Here is a 23,933-nt window from a genome sequence, read left to right as displayed (position 1 = left end):
ACTCAAGAGAGTGTTGTTGCTATTTTCTCTCCCCTCCCTTTCCTCTGTATCAACACAAAGAATGCTTTCAATTTTTAATGCATCAAGCTCAGAGAGAAGTCGCCCCAAACAAGAGGGAGACGAGAAGTAATGATGAGCAGCTTTAAACAGATGAGAGGTTTTACATTGCTCAAAATATCCTCTCTGCTTTCAGCTACAAAGAAAAAGTGTGATGCAGTGAGTTATAGGCAAACATGCATTTTATATTATTTTATTATTATTTTATATGTTATTTGCATTTCTTTAATGATCAGCAGTTATAGGATTCAATCCTACAAATATATGTCATTCTGTGGGTTCATGTTGGTAAATTAGTGACAATGGTCTAAAATGAGTTTCCTTATTTCAGAGGAGTTGATCTTAATCTATAATGACTTTGTTCTCTCAGTAACTCTGTGCAGCCTTTCTTCAGTTGTTAAGAAAACAAAAAAACATCCTGTTTCTGACATTTATCATATATATTCTAAAACAAATTTGCATGCAATGCAGAGGTATTTATTAGAAATGAAAACCAGAAATGAAAACAAATTCTGCAGTGATGTCATTTTATTCCCATGAGCACTTGCCAGCTTAGAGGAATGACATCATCATAATAATGAGCATCATCTGTTAAAGTAAGCTATTTAAAAAGATTCACAGTATTCATCTGTCTGCTCTTTCCTCTTCAGGGTTACCTGAGAGAAGAAACCAGCACAGGTTTCATGTTATTTCTATCTTAACACACACACACACGCGCGCGCGCACACATGCACGCACGCACACACACGCACGCACGCACACACACAAAAACATTATCACCAAAGATTAATTATTTATATAGCGCCAAATCACAACAACAGTTGCCTCAAGTCAATTTATATATTTGTAAGGTAAAGAGAAACCAGAGAACAACCGTATGGTGACAGAGGGAAGGAAAACCTCCCTTTTAACATGAAAAAACCTCCAGCAGAACCAGGCTCATGAAGCGGCAGCCATTGGCCGCAAGTGTTTGGGGTGAAGGGAGGAAGACAGGACAAAGACACGACCCTGATATGTCCTGTGATAGTTACACCCAATATACAGGCAGCCTACAGGGTGGACCTATTGGAGCAGCTGGAAAAGTTCCACCCCCCCACCGCTAATCTGCTTAAGCTGAGTTTTGGTTATCCTGCCTCTCCTGTGTTCTCCGTATTCTGCTAAGTCCCCGCCACCCTGTCAGACGTTCCCTTGTTTAGTTACTTCCTGTTTTATTTTGATAGTCACTTGTCTCGTGTGCATTGCATTTAGTTATGTTTCCTTTGAATAGCTTTTCGTGATTAGATCCAGCTGTGTTTCCTGGTGTTTCCCATCTCCCTAATGACCTCGTGTGTGTTTATAACCTTTGTCTCCCCTCAGTGCTCTGTCACATTGTGCTGTTTGTTAACCTTATACTTGCCTGTGTATTTTCCCCCTGTTTGGATTTTTTGAATGTTGGTCTTTGTAGAAAACCTATGTGTACACTTTTGTTTTCTTGAAATTCTTCGGCAGGTGGAAAAACACCAGAGGCCATTGGAGCTTTGTGGAAAAAAAAAATTAAGTTTTCCTAACCTGTTCAATCCATTAAATACTACTGTCAAAAATGGTTTCAAATGCATAGAATGTTTTAAAAAAACTGTGTATTTCAGGTGGCAAAACATGCATGCATCCTCAGGACCACGAACGACTGTGAGGAGTTAAGAAAGCTTTAGGATGGTCCTGCACTCTGCCACATATGAGACACTACAACTATGATGTTGCCACTTAAAACTACAGTTAAGTAAAATATTTTGTGATCCAGTACTATGTCCTGCCTTGGAAATTTGTCCAACTCTAAACGGCTGCAGCTTCAATGAGCTCAGGCACCCATCCATCAGATAAAAAGGAGGAAACCTGCTGGCTTTTGTCCCACAACAAAGACTTGCTGATACCCGTCTTTCAGTGTAAAAGCCTCCTTTTCCCCCACATGTTCTTTCTTTCTGTGAATCTTCTGAAATCTGCTTGTCCCTGCTCGCTTTGTGAGCATGTCACAGTTTGTGGCAGGTACCAGCCCCCAACTGCCACAAACTGTCAGCGGACAAGACGAGGACAAAAGGCTGCAGTGCAGCCAGACGAGGAGATGTAGTGGAGTAGAAGTGTTGACCCTGCAGTAAAAGAGCTTCGGTTCACCTCGTCTCCTATGGTGGCGAGTAACAGGTCTCAGACTTGACCTCTGCTGAAGAAAATTACAAAATATAGCTGACACAAGCTGCCGAACAGCGCGGAATGAAGACACAGTAAAAACACTGACTGTCACAGTGGATTTAGACCCTCAATTATGTGTTAACAGAAGGAACCACCTGCTTTAAAAAATCCACTCTCAAGAAAGTTAGTTTAAACAAAACAATGATGTCAATAATATATGCAGAAACAAACAAAACAACAAGCTGTCATATGAAATATCATCTTTAAACTTGTTTCCAATATGGAAACACTCATTTTTCAAGCACTAATATAATACGCCTTGTTTCTCTTCTCACTGACATGACCTTGTTTTTCTTTGTATTTTAATTAAAGTAATTATATGTGGAGACATGTTGTTTTACAGTGGATGAATACAGTGTTGTCAGGGTCACTGACGAGACAAACTTGCAGGTATGTGACAGCCTGTGCTGTATGTAACTGTTTATGTAAGGCTGCCACAGCATATGTGGCGTATTCATGAAAAATTTAAAGTTCACCGCATCCACAGAAATTAAGACTTGTCACTGGGAATGATTTTGATTAGCAAGTAAACTTTGTGAAAGGTAGAGGAATGTATTTCCTTCTTAATAAGACTATAAGTGGTGTAACTATTATAAAAGCATTATTATTGTGACAGGAAACAATCGGCTAAGTAAAGAGAAATAACTGTGTCATTACTTTAAGGCATGGAGAAAAAAAATAAAGAACTGACTATACTCACAGAAACATTCAGTGTGACGAAATTGACTCTCAGGAGAAAAGGAAGACAGTTATTTCCTCTGCTAACAGGAAGAAGCTTATTAAAGTTACAACCTCAGAAATCAACAATTAACAGCACCTCAGATTAATGTCCACATCGCTGCTTCCCAGAGTTCAAGCACCAGACGTATCTGAGCATCAACTGTCAGGAGGAGACTGTGTGAATCAGGCCAGAACTGATGCAAAAATACTGAGGGAAACAAAGATGAAGAAGAAGAGAACTGCTGGCACCAAGATACACAATGAAAGGATGTTACATCAACGGAAATCTCGACTTTTGACTGCCAAGTTCAATATCTGAGATTTGTATGTGTATGTGTGAAGCTGGTGAAACTGTTGGATATCTAACAGTTCAGGGTGGTTTGAGCAGGAAGCATAGTGCATCAGATCTGGCCTCCACTATCACTGACCTAATTCCACCTGACATGGTTTGAGATGAGTCAGTGAGAAAAGTGAATCTCAAACTACCAATAAGAGCAGTATATGTAATATATGCATGTGGGCACCTCTCAAATCTGGCTGAGAGAACAAAAAGCAAAGCTGTTATCAAAACAGAATAAAAGATCTTCATATGCTTTTATCTCACGTTATCCCAGCATCCTCCTCTGTCACACCAACGCTCTGCGTGTCGTCCTCCTCTACATCCATGAATCTTCTCTGAGGTCTTCCTCTTGTCCTCCTGCCTGGCAGCTCCATCTTCATCACCTTTTGTCCATTATATCCACTCTCTCTCCTCTGCACATATCCAAACCGTCTCAGGCTTGCCTCTCTAACTTTGAGCTGTCTCTCACATGTCTAAGGCTGTCCATCCTGCTCACTTCCAATGAAGAACTTAACATTCACATCTCTGCCACCTCCAGCCCAACATCCTGTGTTTTTGTTAGTGCCAACATCTCCAAAGCATACATCATAGCAGGTCTCACTACCATTCTTCATTATGTTCATATGTATATGTAGTACTATCTATACAGTCAGCAACTAGTGTCTTGTGCTTTGTTTTTACTCAGTAACTTCTCATTTTCTGTACATCTACAGAGATGTGACAAGTTATTGTAAATGATGTAAAACTAAAGATGACACAAGAATTCATCTGACTGACTTGAGAGCATGCAGCAGTTACTTTACATAACATTCCAGCTTTTATCAGTTTTGCTTGTTATGTGCTAAGATTTTGTTTGTTATGTACTTTGTACAGCAAAATTATGTGAATTCAGTACTGACAATCACATCGAGGCTCTGTGATTCCTTCAAAAGACATTATTTTCATTCAAATCTAACACTTATTAGAAAGAACAAACACTAACAGGAGTTACTTTTTAGCAGATCTTCTCTGCTGCATTAATTTAAATTTGGTCTTTGTGATTGCTTGCACATTCATCTTGCAGAAGCACTTTGATGTAGATTCAGCAGATTATTTTTTGTCTCTGCAAAAAAAAAAAGAAAAAAAAAAGATAACTGCTGTCAGTTCTGAGCTTAAAAAAAACATTGTTTCCTTACATGTAGGGGTGCAACAATACTCGTATCGGTATTGAACCGTTCGATACAGTGCTTTCGGTTCGGTACGCATATGTATCGAACAATACAAAATTTTTTATTTACTTTATCAACTTTTCTTCTGACGATGCTGTCTGTGTTGAGCGCTCAGTGGATCTGCGTTCGACTACTCCGCCTAGGCTGCACTGTCGAGTGCAGATCCACTGAGCGCAGCGCAAGCTAGCAAGACAGAAGCTAAGCTCGTTGCAACATGGCAACTGCCTCAACGCTACCCGAAATTGAACCTCCCCCACCCTCATTCAGATCTGGCGTTTGGAACTATCTTGGTTTTCATGTGAAGTATGACCCTGATGGTAAGCGCGTCATGGACAAAAGTAAAACAGTAAGTGGGATGTGCCACGCAATGCTCAATTGGTGGGAACTAGTGCGTTAGCGCAGTTAGCTTGTTAACGTGTTGACCGCGTTATGGCGTTAATGTCATTTTAACGAGATTAACGCTGACAGCACTAGTGGGAACACAACGAATATGACTGCACATTTACGCCGACATCATCCTAGTGCAAAGACAAGTGGAAGCAGACAAAAACAACAAGCACGCATGCTACAAACTTTACCCGAGTCATTTAGACAGCCGTTAGCACATGATTCTCCTTATGGGGACCTGATATGTTTAATATGCTGCTGAGAATATACCCCAGAAGAAGCGTATAGTATAGCTTTTATTTTGGAAAGAGCCATTTCTCTGTAATAAACTCTCTTTTCCAAAGATGAGTGATTTTTCGATCAGATAGATTTTTTTTTCTTGTTTCAGCAACATTAAATTTAAAAACTGTACTTTTGAGTTAAAATATATATTTATAATTTTAATAAATGACAAATTAAAAAGGCATGAACATTTTTTTGTATCGAAAAAATATCGAACCGTGACACCAAAGTATCGAACCGAACCGAACCGTGAATTTTGTGTATCGTTGCACCCCTACTTACATGTGCATTTTGTTACATAAGTTAGTGTATTTTGCAAAAGTTACTTCCAAGGAGCCAGACTTTTTTAAAGGTTTTCTTTGCACACTGGCTGCTTTCACATTCGTTTTCAGTCCAGTCTTTGTACCTGACCATTTTCAGATGAATTTAATGCTGACGTAGAGGTATGACAAAAATTGTCTCAGAGGAGGGGTGGCCGTCAAGAAATCATTCTTAAGGAAGGGAAACAGGGAGAAAAGGTGGAGGTATGGAAAAAATCAGTAGCAACAGGTCTGATGAAGCGGTGAATCCAAATGTGAAAGTTCTGATGAAGATGGTTGTCAATATGTATGCAGGAGGTCAGGAGAGGGGTACAACACTGAGTGTCTACAGCCATCTGTAAAACATATTTGAGGTTCTGTCCTGGCTTGGAGTTCTCAGTCAGTGGTGCTGGGGATCTTGTTAACATTGATGGCGGTATTGATGTGGAAAAGTACCATTAGATTTTGATCCACCATGTCTACCTACCATCTGGAAAGCATCTAATTGTCAGCGCCTTCATTTATTTTGCATGACAATGATACCTGTGTAATCAAATCATACCAAAAGTAAATATCTGTCTTATTACCAGAACCAGAACCAAACATGGACATAGTTTAAAATCAGATACTCACCTCACTGCCTCTCAGAGAAAGTTTGAACAGAGACACTCACCACTCTTTTTAAAACCTCACACCATCAGCCAGCAAACATGACAAACTTTATTAAAATGATACTTGCGAATTGCAGCTACAAAGAGTGGTAGCAAATATATGACTGAATAAAAACCACTCAGGTGAACAGTAAAAGAAGTAAATCTAGTTTACAGAGGGATAAAACTGCCAAATGCAACAAGAATGAAAGACATAAAAGGGAAGCGGATAAAGAGCTGTTTGTACTAAAGTCTTTTAGGTGGTAATTTAACAGGCAGGCTGATGTTTTATTTCTCAGGAGAAGAGTATCTTCTCTCCATCAAATTTACAGAGAGCCCAGGGAGGATGGGATTGCTCAGCTCAGCTGAAACCTATTGACTGAGTGTTTGCGTGTTGGAGTGGACTGATGACCACCCGCCTGCGGATTAGACTACAGTGAAACGACACAAGTCTGAAAGAATTTAAAACTATGGTGCATCTCATTTAAACTGGGATTTAGTTTAGCTTAGGCTCCATTCACACAGGCCTAAAAACAAGTTGTGACCACTTGGCAACCATCAGTGTGCATATTCTAAGACTGTGATTGGTTGTTGGCAAATGCGAGGTGAAACTGATCACAGAGATGCATATGGGGGTACACCAAAAACCTCTTTGTAATTGTTTTGTTGCTTCCAGATTGTTGCCGGTACTCTCCATGGAAGACGCTGACTTATCTGCAGACATTTGCAAAGTATTCACAAAAATGACAATGGATCTATGGAGGGAATGGCACAAACTGGTCTGTAGATCTTTAATAAAGTGAAATAGAGTCAAATATAAAATGTAAGTGTGATTAGTCAATATGGAGTGATTGAGGCTGCTCTGAGCTTGATTAATGATGATTATACAGTTGTTAAGAATTTAACAACTCATTATTATTGTAATAATTTTCCATTTGGGCTAACAGTTACATTTTCTCTTGGAGTTAATTAGTCCTACACTCAGTGCTCCAGACCACTCCAGTCACAAACATATTTTCTATGTGATAAGCACTGGGATCAACACACAACTGCTGGTTTTGGTGGGTAAAAGTTAAAAATACAGTAAACACTGTATAACACAATTAGTGGTTAAAGATGAGATGTTTGCTGCAGTAAAACTGCATGAAATTTACAGTTTTTTTAATGTTACTATATTAGCACTTAAGATATAACAATGTAAATTATGTATGGACAGTTACCATGAAGAAGAAACACAGAGTTTATGTCCACACTCCATCAGATAAGGTCCAATAGTTAAGTTTTAGGTCAGGCAATGGTTTTAATCAAATGTAAATGCAAGATTTGCCTTTCAAGTTAGCATTTTGTTCATTAAACTAAACCCTGACACTTTCCACTCCGTAACAATTTGCTGCCAGTGCACAAATATAATACTAAAATAGCCGAGTCACTTCGAGCAGTTATTGTGCTGCAGGAGCTGATATCAGCCTCTCAGTAGACTGCATATAAAAGTTGGGCATGGGAAAGTGCAGTCAGGGTGAAAGCGCCTGAAATCTGTTCCATCTGGCACCATTCAAAAGAAGTTCCATTTCACAGAAGCCTGTGAGAAAACCAGCCTGTATGACCAGTAAACACTCTCCTGATGATTTTATGGTCTCAATCGTCACTGAAAGTCTTACTGAATTCATCATTGTTTTCATTTTGCATGTTATGGTGTCTCGTTGGAGTCAAAAACGATAATAAATGTGGACTTATTTTACAGTATACCTATGCTGTCTGAGTGTGCAGCACTTTCTCACTGGTGGTGCCTTCAAAACATCAGCATGGTGATAGCTAAATGGCTCACCTTGAGATTTCAGAGTAGGATCTTACTTCTTGCAGCATCCATCATAAGCATGCAGTCTAAAATTAACAAATTAACATTTTCTTATTCTGCTGATAGACGGTCACCTGAAGGACTGAGAACTTACACAGGCATGATGATAGAAGTTGTAATCTTGTCTCAGCAAAGTCTTCTGCTTCACAGCAGAGAGTAATCTCTGAGCACCAAACAGCGTCAAAATAATGTCACTGTATGTTGACATCAGCACATCACTGATTATCAGTTAAAATCTCACAGTGCCACAAATCAAATGGTCTAATTTTTAGGATACCAGCAACTGTTCCTGTGGAGAAACCAACAATGAAAAAGTGAGTTACCTTTTCTATAGGTTCACATGCTTGTTAGATCAGTATGTGCAAACTATTCCCACTTTGGGTTTAATGGACAAAAGGCTTTCGAGAGCACACAGATGCGAAATGTGTGACATTTATAACTCTGAGCAGAAAAGTTGGAGCAGTTTCATGATATTATAACTGCTGGCCTAGCGCTGTCCTTAAGGAAGAACAAACAAAAGTCCTTCAAACAACTCCTGAAAAACACATACAGTCTCACAATGACACACACAACAGCTGGCTATACAGTGCAGAAACTGAGTGCTGCTGTGGTGTATAGTTTGCATTGGCTTGCATGATCAAATCCAAGTGTGTCACATTGTGGTTTCACTCCTCCAGCTTTTCTCTGCACACTTTTCCCTCCGGACCCAAATGGGTCACTGAAGAGAGGCTCAAAGCGAAAGCCCAACCGAAATATTTGAAAGTATTTCCTCTAAAAGGAAAGAGTCTGGATGCATTGGGGGATAGTGGGGGGAAAAATAGAAAGATTTACTCTAGCTTTTTGTCATGGTTTCAGTCCTTCATATTTTTGTGAGCCTGGCCCTTTGGGAGTGTTGCCGACGGCGCTGGACAGAGCTGCCCGGACAACAAAAGAGGAGTCTTTACTTTTCATCCGTGCTGGCCTTGCTCTCCCGGGGGTTAAGATGACCATCGATCGGCCAACCTGATAAACACAAAGAGCTGCTGGTGGAAGCGCTCACAAAGCAGTCCAGCTCTGTCTGTCAATTATCCAGAGTCTACTAAAACCCTCTCTGTCTGTGTCTCTGCTCTCCACTACATCTCATGTGCTCTGAATGCACCACGCGCCCATACATTACACCGCTCGTTCTGCAGAAATATGGTCACATGGGGCTTCTGAAGACTATTCAGAGACTGTGTTGTTTATTCTGTCCTTAAAAGATATCTTTAAATTTTGTGCATTAGTGCTGAAAGAGCTTTTTCACAGCTCAGTGGCTGGTTTAGAAGATTTTCCCTCTTGCATTTCTGCCACCCACTCCTCTCTAGGGAATCACTGCTCCCATGTCCTCTAGACCCACTGCAATCCCCCGACCTCCTCCTCCTCCTCCAGCTCTGGATACCTCCTCCGATTTTAAGCAGAGATCACATGTTTGCAAATGGGCCCCATGGCTGGAGAGCTTGGCGGTTGGAGGACTCCCCGGTGGATCCGCCAATTAGCCCCAGCCCCCGGCCTCAGAGAAGTGGAGCGAGGCCGGCAGTGGAGAGAGCTCCACAACGTCCCCAGAGTTTCCTTTTAACGGGTGACCGCCAAAGATGGGTCGAGGAGAGGCGAGGAGACGAGAGGGGGAGCGGGGCGGGGGTGGTGTGGTGTGGGTGGAGTGAGGGCTGCAGAGGGTGTGACGGTGAGGATAATGGATGACCTTTTTGTCTGTTTTGCCGCTAAGGATTTTGAATCAATTGCAGCTTCTGTCGCCCCGTCAGGCACTATAGCTTCAACTTGTGGGAAAGAGACAAGCGGCCGAATGTGGAAATAGTTGAAGAAGGCTCATTAGGGCACCAGTTTCTGAAAATGGCTCCTTTCCTTCATTTTTTCCAGCATGGGTTAATTGAAACGTGTGTGAAGCTCAGTTTTTCTACTGCTCACAGAGAGCCGACTCCACCAAACACTGAAGTTTTTCTATGCATTGATTATTATGTCGATGGCCACAGGAAACCAGACAGTTTGAAATACACACATATATATTTGTGTCAGATACAGAATGGACCCAAAAGACAGATTCAACACCAGAGATGGGCAGTAATGCGTTACTGTAATCCAATTACTTTTTTCAAGTAACGAGTAATGTAAGGGATTACTATTGCAAAAAAGTAATTAGATTACTGTTACTTTCCCGTCAGCACACTGCGTTACTAAACTATTATGATTTTGTTTGTGAGTGTCTCATGACAATGACGTAAGCGTATGCAACGTTCATGGCAGCAACAGACGTGTGTAGATTAACAATGGATAATATAGAGTGCGGGAGAGAGTACAACCATGCAGCGTTTAAAGCATGGAAGTACTGGCATTACTTTGAATTTGATTCCGTAAAAAGTGACAAAAACACTAGCGTCCACTGTACACTCTGCGTGGGAAGAAAACTTCTTCCTACAGCGAAAAATTAAACTTAATTTGAGCAAGCACCTAGCACGCTGCCACGGGAATGTGAAATTCACAGAGAAACCCCCGGATCCACATGACCGCTGCGGCACCGGGCAAACCTCCACCCGCCCCACTTGCTGTGTTTTACTTGCATCTATTTGAAAGAGTGAGTGTAAACAAAAAAATATTTTATTTTATATGCTGGAATATATAGAAAATAGTTTTAAATGTTAAACTTTTTCTTCAAGTCAAAGACAGTTGCATATAATTTAATTTTAGCTTAATGCAATGTGCAGAAAATTAAAAGATTAAAACTAATAAAACAATTTTTCAGAAGAGGCTTTCCATTTGATTCAATTGGGCTGAAAGGTCTATTGCTTTATTACGTATTCAGGTTTTGTATCATGTTTTTAAAAAGTAACTAAGAAACTAAGTAAGCAATTACTTTCGAAAATAAGTAAGCAGTAATGGGATTACTTTTTTGGAGAAATAATCAGTAATTAGTAACTATTTCCTTTTTCAAGTAACTTGACCAACACTGTTCAACACAGACACTTGAGATACGCAAAACAACTTTATTTACAGTGACTATATGCAATGGTGTGTGAAACACTATGATAGTGAGCAGGGGCAGGAACTATATACAGGGGTGAGAGCAAAAATACTAAAGCTATGCGCAGTAACAAAACCTAGTGAGCGTGAGCTATGACATGAGCAAAATACTATGACTATGAATACAGAAATGATGCTATATACATGAGCATGAGCTAAATACTGTGACCATGGTAACACTGACAACTAATAGATAGAGATAAACACTGTGAGGTAACTGTTTTGGGACAGAATATAGAATTTGGCGAAGAAATGAAGGGGAGAGAGCCGGTGATCAGAGACATTGTCTGTGGGTGGAGGTACACATTGTCTGCGTACCTCCACCCTCCACGAGAGGAGGAGGTGAGGTCGTGAAGGTCCAGGTGAGTATGAGAATGATCCAATCCAAAAGTTTTCTGTGGTGAGGCACGCAGGTGAGAGAGAGAGAATGTAGTCTGTACCCGAGGTGCGGCTGTGATGGCGGCAGATGAGACAGATGAGATAGCTGTAGGCAGTTGGAGAGAATGTTCTGTGGATTCAACCAGAGACAGTGAAATCAAGGCAAGTACAAACACAGAGGAAGCAAGAAACATGAGTTGGCCAAAACTAATGCTGGTTAGTTGTCAAAGCTGGTCTTAAATCCCGCAGTGTTAATCAGTTCCTCCTGTGGCTCCCAAGAGATATGAGGACGACTTGCCCAGAGGAGGAGACATGAAGCACAGTCAAAAAATACTGCCACTCACCCAAACCATGACACTTTGATACTGTTTCCATGTGCGCTTGCATGTTTCAAACACTTGCTGGAGTTGTTTCCCATTTTCCGAACAAAACAAAGAAATGAGAACTGGCTCAAGATTTTTGGCCATGCGCTTTTTAAATAGAACACAAAACGGCATTACTTCCATCGCTTTAGTTTGAGTTTTTTCATGTTTATTCAGATGTGATTCTCGATAAGATAACAGACATAAAAGATGGCTGCATAGTGGTACTTCACCCACTGAGCAGTGAAGTGTTGTGAAGCCTTGGGCAGCTTTTTAAAACTAGACATCAAAAACACAGCTTGGGTCGACCAAGGGAAAACACACACTCATTAGATAACTCGTCAACCACAATTGCCAATGAACATTTAAATCAAAGAGCATTTTGACTCCAATGCTCGCAAAATTACCTTCATGTTGTATTCAAAGATACTTTAAAAGAGAATCTTAGACCATAAGCGATTCAGGAAAAGGAGCTCAGGACTGCAGGTTGATTGGCTTCTCTCTTCCCTTTCTCCAGATCTCCGGAGTGGTCAAGCCTGATTTTACAGGAACACCTTTTTCATACTTTCACTGTTACACATGGAAGCTGTCCAAAACAAACAGGCCTATTACTGGGCCACTGAGGGACAGTTGGAGGTTAAGGATGGATGGTTAAGTGGTACTCTCTGAGTTTCCACATGCTTTAAGGCTTCAGACTGAACCAATGATCTTCTTGAGCTTTGAGCATCCTTGACCTTATAAAATGTCTGATTATGTACAATAAACATGTTTATGCTCTATCGCACCGAGTGGACTTTTCTCCAGTCAGAATGTATAAAATAAAACAGGAGAGAGATTTTCTGATAAAAAAGGAAATATTATCTTCAGCTCCATATTCAAAACCGTGCAGCCTGCCAGGACCGTGCTGAGCTTCCCGTGTGGATGCCACAGTTTACACTAGACACACACGGAAGTCAAGGAGGACACTATTTACCCACACCTTCCCGCTTGTTAGGTCAACAGTTTCCTTTGAGCTTTTTCAGGAAAAGCAGAGCGGGACCAAATTAACAAGAGCACACAGAGTCACGAATCCAGCGCACAGATAGCAGACTGAGTTCAGACAAATTTTAGACAGCAAAGCACAGAGGTAAAGTTTGCCTAAAACTCCTTATGAGGAGGACAATGCAGCAGCAGAATTAAAGAAAAAAAAAAGTTGGAAAGCTGAGATTAGCCGAGGCTGCAGAAAGACAGAGAGGCAAAGCGAACAGCTGGCTGGGACAGATACTGCTGTTTCAGACCTCTCCCCACCCCCGGTGCGTAAACAAACTGGCAGTCTGTTTGATTTATGGAGTGCGTCGCTGACCGGATGGCCATTATTGCGACTGAAAGAAGCAGGAGTGAGAGTGGTCGTCATCAGTGAAACGTGTCCACGCTGCAGCCTTTCACAGGTCTAGCAGACTTTGTCTTGCGCTCTTTGTCAGCTTGGCATCTCCAAACAGTTTTCTGATTCAGCGGCTGACAGTCGAGCTGCGCGCGGCCACTCGGACGCGCTGTAAATCATCAACGGTGAACACAGAGAAGCCGTTTGGCTCCGGGAGATGTGTCTTTGTGTCTCCTCGGTGTAGACTTTGGCGAGTGATTAATCATTACACTCTTCAGTGTTAGTAGGTAATTTATGGCTTCAATTCATAGCCTTTATCATTATACGGGAGTGTTTGGTTGAGGGGAAATGCAGCTTGAGAGCTCAGACTGGGGAAAACAACGCATGTTCATTGTAACGCCCGAGCTTAACTGTCACACTTTACTTTTACTAATCCAACATCAATGTGTTTCACATTCACATAAGTCCCCTGGGTGTTAATGAAGGTCATTCCGCTCCATATAAGCCCCAAGGGTCACTAATGGCTTCTAAGTGAGCTACAAGTGGGGCCTTGCAGCAAACACAGCTATATTTTACTGAAAATGGCAGACAAAGAGGAAAAGGGCAAAATCACCTTTTTAGGGGCATTTTTAGTATTCATATAACAAGATCACCGAGGAAACGGATACAGAAAGTAGCAGATAAAGAACCAAAGCACACCGACACCTATCACCCTAATCGTATTATAGTCATAATGGAAATGAATGAGAAAGTTTGCATGTAAGAAAACCAAATTAAAAAAGGAAGCAATATTTTCAGGACTGTTAGCGTCCACATATTGCTGCGTCCCATTTCGAGTTTCACATTGTTTCTAATCTCATTAACTGGTAGACATCCACCGTGCTGACAGCCATCGCAGTGATAAAATACAATGGCGCCAGCAAAACCTCAGATCCACGCTGGGTCCAGAGTGACTCACACAGGTCCATAAAGAAGCTCACTGAATTCACATTGCTGATTAAACAGGTCAGCAGTGGGAATAAATCCTTTGGCATATTAAAGGACAATTTGGTTTCTGTTGTGGAAGCTGTAAAATGCCCCAAAGTCCAATCTGGCCAAAGCATATGTGAGCTGTAAAAAGTGGCTACGGCTGACATGTTTATTTGTTCATACGCCGACTGAAGTGCTCCAAAAGCCAGCAGAGTCAGGAGTCTCTGCTAACAGGCCACAGGAGGGGGGAGAAGAACCCGGTGTTCAGATGATTGATGCATCGGCATATCTCATCATGTCTGGGTACAAGAGATGATAGAGCTGCCGGTGAGATGAGAGGCTTTTAGCCACTGGATGGGTCAAACAGCCCTATCGTCATGGTAAAAGGCCAGCATAAATCTCTGAGCCGCCGCTGCTGCCCTGCCAGCTGATCAATACTGATCTAAAAGTGATGAATGTGAGCTCGATGGACTTCTGCTTCTCAGATGGGTGTTTTTGGTAACAACGGGGAGGACTGGGCGATAAAAAAGAAGCTCTGAAATGGTAGGTGTCACTGACCAGTGATGTCCATGTATTCATATCATTATAAATTAGAATAAACTTAAACTCTGGAGATGTTGTGTTTAATAATGTTCTGTGTTTGATTATTTTGTTCTGATGCTGTTGTCACTCGGTGTGTGAGGCACAGACAGTTTTCTGGAGAAAACATGACAGTAAAAAGGCAGAAACACCAGAAAGTTCAGTCTCACATTAATTAGACTGTTTTAGAAGTGCATACGCTCTGTGGCCCCGTTTTCACTAAATGTTCACTAAAGGAAAACTTATGCAATTAATGATTTTTTCAGCATTAGACTCACCGGCCTTGGTTTGTTTTCTGTGAAGAACATATAAAAGAATACATTTCCCCCCCACTAACCAACACACACACACACACACACACACACTGAAATTACCTTTATATGTTTTTATTAAAGCGTGGAAACTATGTGCTGTCCTCCTGTCACCTGCTCTTTGTCTGTGTGTGTGTGTACCCTTTAGTCTTGTGGGTATTGTCATATACTCCTTCTCAGCTTCAAATTATGGAGAATTACAGATGTGAAAAAATGGTGAAACTGAAGGGTCTTGGTGTAACAAGAGCAAACGTGAATTGTGATTCACATGCAGGAAATCAAGTCTTCCATTGAACTTTTCAGCCCTGAAGAAAACCCAGAAAATCATCCTGAATTTCTGTATCTAAATTCCATCTTGTCACATCTGCAAAGTATTTTTATGTATTAAATTACAATGACTGTGTTATTTGTAAGGACCTGATAACACGGTGCACCCATCAGACCTGTGGATACTGGCTGACTAATAAAACATTTTAAAAAAGCACAAGGAAGTAAAATGCAGATTCATTTAGTCTGGTAAATTTCACCAGCAGGATCATCATCCAGGAAACGAGGTTTCATCTCGTAAGTGGGACCATTATGCTTCATCTTATTTTTTGGATCCTGAGTTTTCATTTTCACCTCCTGTTTGGTGTTTCAATTTCAGTTTTTCAGGATTATCCAACCATAGTAATCCAAACTGGGAAAATCATATAGATTTAAAAACTAATTTAGGAGTCTAATACAGCCATGTGGCCTGAAGAATCTAAGACGAGACGTACCAAACCGGCCTCATGTGTTAAATCTTCACAAAAAAGGCATGGATGTGGTTCATGGACACGAATTGTGGCATTTTTCTCACGATAGTCTCACTATAGCACAAACTTTCAACAGAAAATCGTGTTCGTGTCTCCAGCATGGTGTTTTGTCCACACAAAGCTGAGATGAGTCACCATGGTAACCAAGAAAACAGTGCTTTAAAAGAATTAGCAAGTGTTGTATTTTAGCCCAAAGCTATCATGTTTAAGCTTAACCAAAAGTTTTTACTGCTTAACCTTAACCAAGCAATCGATTTTCAATTAATGAAATATTTAAAGAATACCATTAGGGGAATGTCATGGGCTGTGTGAGCAGGAAATGATTCGCTCCATCACCAAAACCCCAAAAACCACCAAACGTGTAATTTTATTTCTTTTAAAAGTGCAACATTTGTGAAAGTAGCCACAGATGAGTACATACGATAATAATGTTGGGAATTTAAAAACATGACTTAATAGATTAGAGTTTGTGACTGTTTCAGGAGCTGCTGTGAGACTGTACTGGACACACAGAACAGGAAGTGCATAACATGAAATTGACCAGGACTTGGGAAAGTGCACAGAAGAGAAGATGGAAAAGAGCTCAGTGAAATGAAAAAAGCATCCAAAGTTCAAAAACTTAATAAGACCCTAGGCCATGACATTTTATAAGGTTTAGCAGTATGCTCACAGTTTTGACAAAGATAGATCCTTTTTACAATTTTGGAAGCTACACTTCTACATTTCCTCACATGCCATCTGTTATATGATTGCTTACTTAATGAGGCGCGAAGGTAGGAAAGCAAGAACATGCAACATGTCGATGCTCATGTGACAGATATAATCTGGCAGAAAATATGTTCCTTTTGAAATGTAATTAAGAATGATGTTTAGTCAGACTACATAAGCCATGACCATAATAGAGGAATCTCATAACAGGTTCAAATGTGCAAATTGAAGTGCAGGTGTGATTCCTGGGTTCCCTGTTTCAACGTCTGTTGTCAAAATCTATTCTCTCACAGAATATTACGTTGTTCCAAAACCCATAAGTATTTTACAAGCTGAGAACCGCTGACTGTGAAGACTGCAGTTTATTATTTGGATAATTTTCATTGTTACTTTTAAAACCTCTCGGTGAAGTAGCACTGCAGCTTCCCTTCAAACGCCCAAATCAATCACATCGCTCTGAAAAAAGAACATTTTCTATCCACAGTGCGGTCGTACTTCAGCTGGGTCCTTTTGCCAAACCAAGAGTGTTACAGTGGTTTCCTCTAACTGCAGACTTTAACAGGAGTGACTCTTAAAGCCTGACTGTTTGAAGTTTTCCTTTGAGCCAGAGTGAAGGTCTTGCCAGCCACATCACAGTAATGACAATTTTGAATGTCAAGCAAGTATTTGTTTGCTTTTTGGCACGAGAATGGGGCGAGGTACGTGTAGGGAGGGAAATATTTGTTTTTCCTCTTTTTTCATTCGAGGGGCCAATCTGATTCAAAAAGTAACTAAAATTGTTCAAATTTGACAATTTGTCTGCTCTCCTCTCGTCTTTTGGTAAAATAGACGTTTTACTAATTAAACTAATTTTACCATCACATTAAATTTTTATTATTTTAGTTTATCTTTGCACACAATGGTCATTTTACTGTAATGTAATTGTAATATAATTGTAAATGTACGTGTATGACCTTTTTTGCACACTGTAAAAACTATTGTTCCACCTGTGCATTGATTTGGGACATTTGAACAAGTTTTGTATTCAGTTAACGTGTTATGAGGGAGGAAGATGATGGTGGAATAAATGTGAAAATAGACACGATATCAAAATACAGCATACCAGGATATAATCGAGAGGCAGAGGAAGCAAGCACAGCTCTGTGTAACAGAGACCCTCAGAGTCACACTGATGAATGCAGGTGTCGTGCTAAATGTCAGTATGAGTTTGAGGGTGTAGTATCTGCTCCCGCCACTTAAGGTCCTCAGTAGTAGGAGTGCCAAGGATCGTACCTTTGTGTAGCTGTCACGGGGTGGAAATGGACAAGTTACTTTGGATTTTATTGTGCATGTTTTGCTGTGTTTTACTTCCTTTTAATATTTTAATATTGTACAGTGTTTTATTTTTATGAGTTTTATTGCATGTTTTTATTTTATTTATTGGTGACTTGTCCGGAAAGACTCCGCCCCTCCCCAATTATGAACCTACTACACCTGCGAGGTCCCGGAGGCCAATAAGAGGGCCTACCAGACTACTGACAGGAGGCAGAGACAGACAGCAGAGATGGCGCAATGACTGGTGTCAGGCGGCGGCGCCTGCAAGCCCACAAGACACAGGGGAGAGCTTGGCGTGAGGGGCCGGAAGATACAGTGCCAGGAACGTGGGGCGAGCGGTCCGACTGCTGCAGCGACAGAAGAAGATACAGCGTCAACGACCAGGGACGCGGAGCGAGCGGTCCGACTGCTGCAGCAACGGAAGCCCAGATTACGCGTCTGCGAAGAATTAGAGGCGGCGGGGCGGGCCGGTGCCATTTGCCGGTTACAAGGAAGCGGCGGGCAGAGTTGAGAGCTCTGCCCACCAGGGGTAAGTCTTTTTGACTTGTCCCCTTTAATGAATGATAGCTCCCTAAAAGAGTAGTGACTGCCGCTGCCTTTCCTTCTTTAGCGCACCGGGACGCAGAACGCGGAGAGGAAGGCGAGGACGCCGCCGGGTTCCCTTCCTGTATCGCTTCAATGGACTTTTAATTAGTGACTTTTATACCGTGGCGGACGCCACTGGACTTTTAATTTTGTGTTTTATTGATTTTTATGGTGTGTTCTTCCCTGGCCAGGGTTGTTTTAATTCATTCTACGTTTTTAATTGTTTAAATATAATAAATTATATTTTAGCCTTAGTTTTTAAATTTGTGTGCATTCCCTTGGCTGCTCCACTGCTCTGTCCGTTTTGAGGAAGGTTTCCCTCCTTTAATAACACTGTGCAAAAAATCACCTTCCCCCCGTCACATAGCCAGTCGACTGAACAGGCCATCGATGTTGTTTTCCTTTGGTGCTTCCCCACCTGCTGGTTTCTTGATGGTTTTGGTTGCCGGGGAAAGTCTTCTGCTGCAGCCTTGCTCTGCTGTCACTTCAGACATGAATGAAGACAGAAAACTAAACAGCAGTGATGTTAGTAGGGTTACTGAAGTTGGGCTAGCTGGTATATAATGATGTGCTACATGGTGGCTAGCTACACAGCTATGTCAGCATAACATAAACACAGTGAAGCTGGAGAATGAATGCTAACTTTTTTCCACTCGATAAAAGTTATCGTGAGGGTTCCCGATGGTTGGGAACAAATGCAGTCACATGGCAGGATGCTGTAAACAGACCAAACTTCAGTCAGGAGAACTGAGATAATCCATCCACAATATAAGGTTAGTCATTAATATACTGCTCGTCATAAGGTTTTAAAAACTGAGCTTTAAAATGAATAATGGTAATAAAACCGAGAGAGGCTGACAGTGATCACTGACTGTTTTTAGGGGCCTGTTCAGATTAAACAGAACAAGATACAAAGCATTAAAACATGTTAAAAATACAACAGCCTTAATAAGCGCAGAGTAGTTTGGACCCGGAAGCAGGGTTCACATGTCATCACTTAAAGAGCAGATAGTTCTTGGAAGGAGTGAATGCTCTAAGATCAAAATGCTCTTCTCACTTCACAGCTGGACTATCATACCTAGCATGAAGCTTAACGATGGCAAACACGGGGGCAGTAACCAGAACATTAATCTTTGAGTCTTGTATGAGAATGCACCTGGTCGCACCTGGTCAGAGTTTGGAGAAGATCATGGCTTTGGTTGTCATCCTAAGCAACAGACAACCTATGGGATTCTTCTCTGGGCAGGGCAGTGGGATATTCAAATTCCCAGATATCATGAGCCTTTATTAATTTAGGAAACCTTGGACCTTTCCTGTCGTATCACTTTGACAAATGCATAAAAGAGAGTTTGCAAAAAAATGAAACATTTTCTCTAACATTTTCTATTCTTATGTTTATTTTCTCAATGGAGTCTGGGTTAGACAGGTCAAACGCCTGAAAATTTTTATTTCAAAGTTCTGTGGCGTAGAAGTTTAAAATGGTTGTCTCTCCCTCCTCAGGCCTTTTCCTGCCGTTTGACGCCTGTTGTTTGTTTGTGCTCTGAGGTGATGCTGGAGCTCGCTCTGTTATCTGCAGTGACTCACCTCCAGCTCTGACAGCGAAGCTCCTCTCCACAGTTCGCTGTGTTAGGGCAAACGCAGACTCCTCTGCCACTCAAGTGTTTGTGTGGAGAGTTGGCCGGCTGCTTGTCGGAACTCTCAGCATCCTTGGTGAAGCGGAGGTGGGCGGACTGTGTCGCTGCGTGCAGTTTCAGCTAAGCGTTTCATCTTTTCATCCAGCTTGTGTGTGTGTTGTTTTTTTTTTTTTTTTTTTTTTTTTTTTTTTTTTTTTTTTTCTCCTTCTCAGTTCCTTGGATAGTTCTGGCATCGAGAGTGAAACAGCACTGGCAGATAAAGAAAGAGTGAGAGTGTGACACAGAGTGAAAGGGTTTGTGTGAGCGAGCCCCTAATGAGTACAACTTCTGTTTCACAGAAAACAGCCTTGTTTTCTGCAGAGATCCAAGATTTGCATGTAAATATGTTGGCGAGTGGAGAGAGCATTAAATATGACACATACTGTAGAAAGATCACACACACACGCATTTTTTCCTTTCACATAACCACTGTCCTTCCTGATATTAGATATTAAGCTCATGACACGTTGTCTAAAATACATTGTTGTATTGATGCGTTGTGCCCTAAAAACAGAAACCTGTATTCACTGGGTCATGAAGTACTACTAACTTCTACAAATATGGACATTTTTACATTTTCATTTTTCATCTGTTACGCCACCACAGAGCAGCCTGTTAGCTTTAATTCAGTGGGTTTGACAAGAGCATTAACTGTTGAGGAATTACTGCCGTACAGTCCTCCATTTTCAGTGGCTCAAAATTAATTGGATAAAGTAACATAATTTTAAATGCTTGAGCTCTAGAACCCATGGACGTCACTAAATGTTGCGTTGTTTCAGCTTTTCTTAGAAAAAAAAAAGCACTCACTTTCAGACTACCTCAATTTAGTGCTTTATTCTCTCCTTTAAAAAACTTACCTTAAGAGTTAAAGTCCTAACTTTCCATCAAAAGCAGAATGAAATCATGGTTTATATGCAAAATGACCACAGTTAAGCCCACGTTTTAATGAGTTATATCGACAGATTTAGAGCTGCATGGACAGAAGTTTCAGTGCAACTCTTCAATCTTTTCTCTCATTTTAATCTTGTTCTTGTAAACAATTCTCATGAAACACAAAACAATCTGAGGATGTAACAACTTCACAGCCATCAGATTTAGCAATAATTCATCTTTGCTTTTAAAAATCCAGATGTGTCTTTCATACCCAGGAACCTCAGGATCACAGTGTAACAGCTAATAATAATAATAATGATGATGATAATGATAATAATGCTAAGTATTAAAATAATGCTAAGTAAGACTGAAGACTGTGCTTTTTAGTTTTAGTTCTTACTTAGCATAAATTAAAATTTGTAATTAGACGTTTCAGGGAAAAATCTAGTCCAGCCACCAGCATAATCAACGACGCACCAGAGGAGGAAAGATGGAGAACCGGGGTTAAAAATCAATTCAAACACACACCCAACTAGAGACTTCCACTGCCGCTTGAGGAAGCTACAACAACCCAGCGAATAGTGGATTAATGAACAGGTTTGATGAGGAAATGATGAGCAGGTGGCGACCTTTTTATCAGCCACTGGTTGCTCTTCCTTCTTATACCTGAGAGAAGGTAGACGAGAAGAAGAGAGAGGAGAGGAGGGCACTGGTAAGTCACGACACTGAATACTTTACAAAAATACAAAATTATGTAACAGTCAGTGAAAATATTGTATATATACAGTGGCTTGCAAAAGTATTCGGCCCCCTTGAACTTTTCCACATTTTGTCACATTACAGCCACAAACATGAATCAATTTTATTGGAATTCCACGTGAAAGACCAATACAAAGTGGTGTACACGTGAGAAGTGGAACGAAAATCACACATGATTCCAAACATTTTTTACAAATAACTGAAAAGTGGGGTGTGTGTAATTATTCAGCCCCCTGAGTCAATACTTTATAGAACCATCTTTTGCTGCAATTACAGCTGCCAGTCTTTTAGGGTATGTCTCTACCAGCTGTGCACATGTAGAGACTGAAATTCTTGCCCATTCTTCTTTGCAAAACAGCTTCACAACTGCCCTGTGACGGCCTCAGAGGTTGTCTAAGAGAATATTGGGAGCAACAACACCATGAAGTCCAAAGAACACACCAGACAGGTCAGGGATAAAGTTATTGAGAAATTTAAAGCAGGCTCAGGCTACAAAAAGATTTCCCAAGCCTTGAACATCCCACGGAGCACTGTTCAAGCGATCATTCAGAAATGGAAGGAGTATGGCATAACTGTAAACCTACCAAGACAAGGCCGTCCACCTAAACTCACAGGCCGAACAAGGAGAGCGCTGATCAGAAATGCAGCCATGGTGACTCTGGACGAGCTGCAGAGATCTACAGCTCAGGTGGGGGAATCTGTCCATAGGACAACTATTAGTCGTGCACTGCACAAAGTTGGCCTTTATGGAAGAGTGGCAAGAAGAAAGCCATTGTTAACAGAAAACCATAAGAAGTCCCGTTTGCAGTTTGCCACAAGCCATGTGGGGGACACAGCAAACATGTGGAAGAAGGTGCTCTGGTCAGATGAGACCAAAATGGAACTTTTTGGCCAAAATGCAAAACGCTATGTGTGGCGGAAAACTAACACTGCACATCACTCTGAACACACCATCCCCACTGTCAAATATGGTGGTGGCAGCATCATGCTCTGGGGGTGCTTCTCTTCAGCAGGGACAGGGAAGCTCGTCAGAGTTGATGGGAAGATGGATGGAGCCAAATACAGGGCAATCTTGGAAGAAAACCTCTTGGAGTCTGCAAAAGACTTGAGACTGGGGCGGAGGTTCACCTTCCAGCAGGACAACGACCCTAAACATAAAGCCAGGGCAACAATGGAATGGTTTAAAACAAAACATATCCATGTGTTAGAATGGCCCAGTCAAAGTCCAGATCTAAATCCAATCAAGAATCTGTGGCAAGATCTGAAAACTGCTGTTCACAAAGGCTGTCCATCTAATCTGACTGAGCTGGAGCTGTTTTGTAAAGAAGAATGGGCAAGGATTTCAGTCTCAGTCTATATATATATATATATATATATATATATATAGATATATAGATATAGATATATATAGATATAGATATATATAGATATATATAGATATCTATATCTATATCTATAGATATAGATATAGATATAGATATATATATATATATATATATAGATATAGATATAGATATAGATATATATATATATATATATATATATATGTCTGTGCAACAGTCTTGAGTTGCCCCTCATGTCTTTATATTTTACTTCCAAGGATTCAGACTGTCTTGCAATATTTTAGTGGTCTTAAGCAATAGTATTCCAGGCTTTCTCAAGGTCTTTCAGAGTTCACACACACACACACACACACAGAGCACTGAGGATGAGTCTTCTTCATCTTGATTACTCTCTACTATTTTTCTGGGTCTTCAAAAGCAGAGAGGCCGTTTGGGTTTGAGCGGAGGAACACTTGAGGTGAAAATAGCGTTGCTTCTTACTCTGCATTCATCATCCAGCAAAGAGCCATACACAGTGTTGGGAAGGTTACTTTTAAAATGTATTCCATTACAGAATACTGAATACATGCCCCAAAATGTATTCTGTAACGTATTCCGTTACGTTACTTAATGAGGGTAACGTATTCTGAATACTTTGGATTACTTAATATATTATCATGCTGTTTACAACTACGTGAATGTACTATTGCTGTGATTTATTACTGTTACTGAAGGTCCGCGGCTCCGAACCGTAGTAAAGGGACCTCTGGCTAATACGGTGGGTTCCGTGTCGGGCTGGTAGCCGGAAAATAGCTTTACTTTGTTGTCTGGGTCAACTTTGCTTGCCAGAGACAGAGAGAGGCATTGAAAGGCT

Source organism: Pelmatolapia mariae, linkage group LG2, assembly GCF_036321145.2.
Source record: "Pelmatolapia mariae isolate MD_Pm_ZW linkage group LG2, Pm_UMD_F_2, whole genome shotgun sequence".
Taxonomy (NCBI): Eukaryota; Metazoa; Chordata; class Actinopteri; order Cichliformes; family Cichlidae; genus Pelmatolapia; species Pelmatolapia mariae.
Note: the sequence above shows the minus strand (reverse complement) of the source record.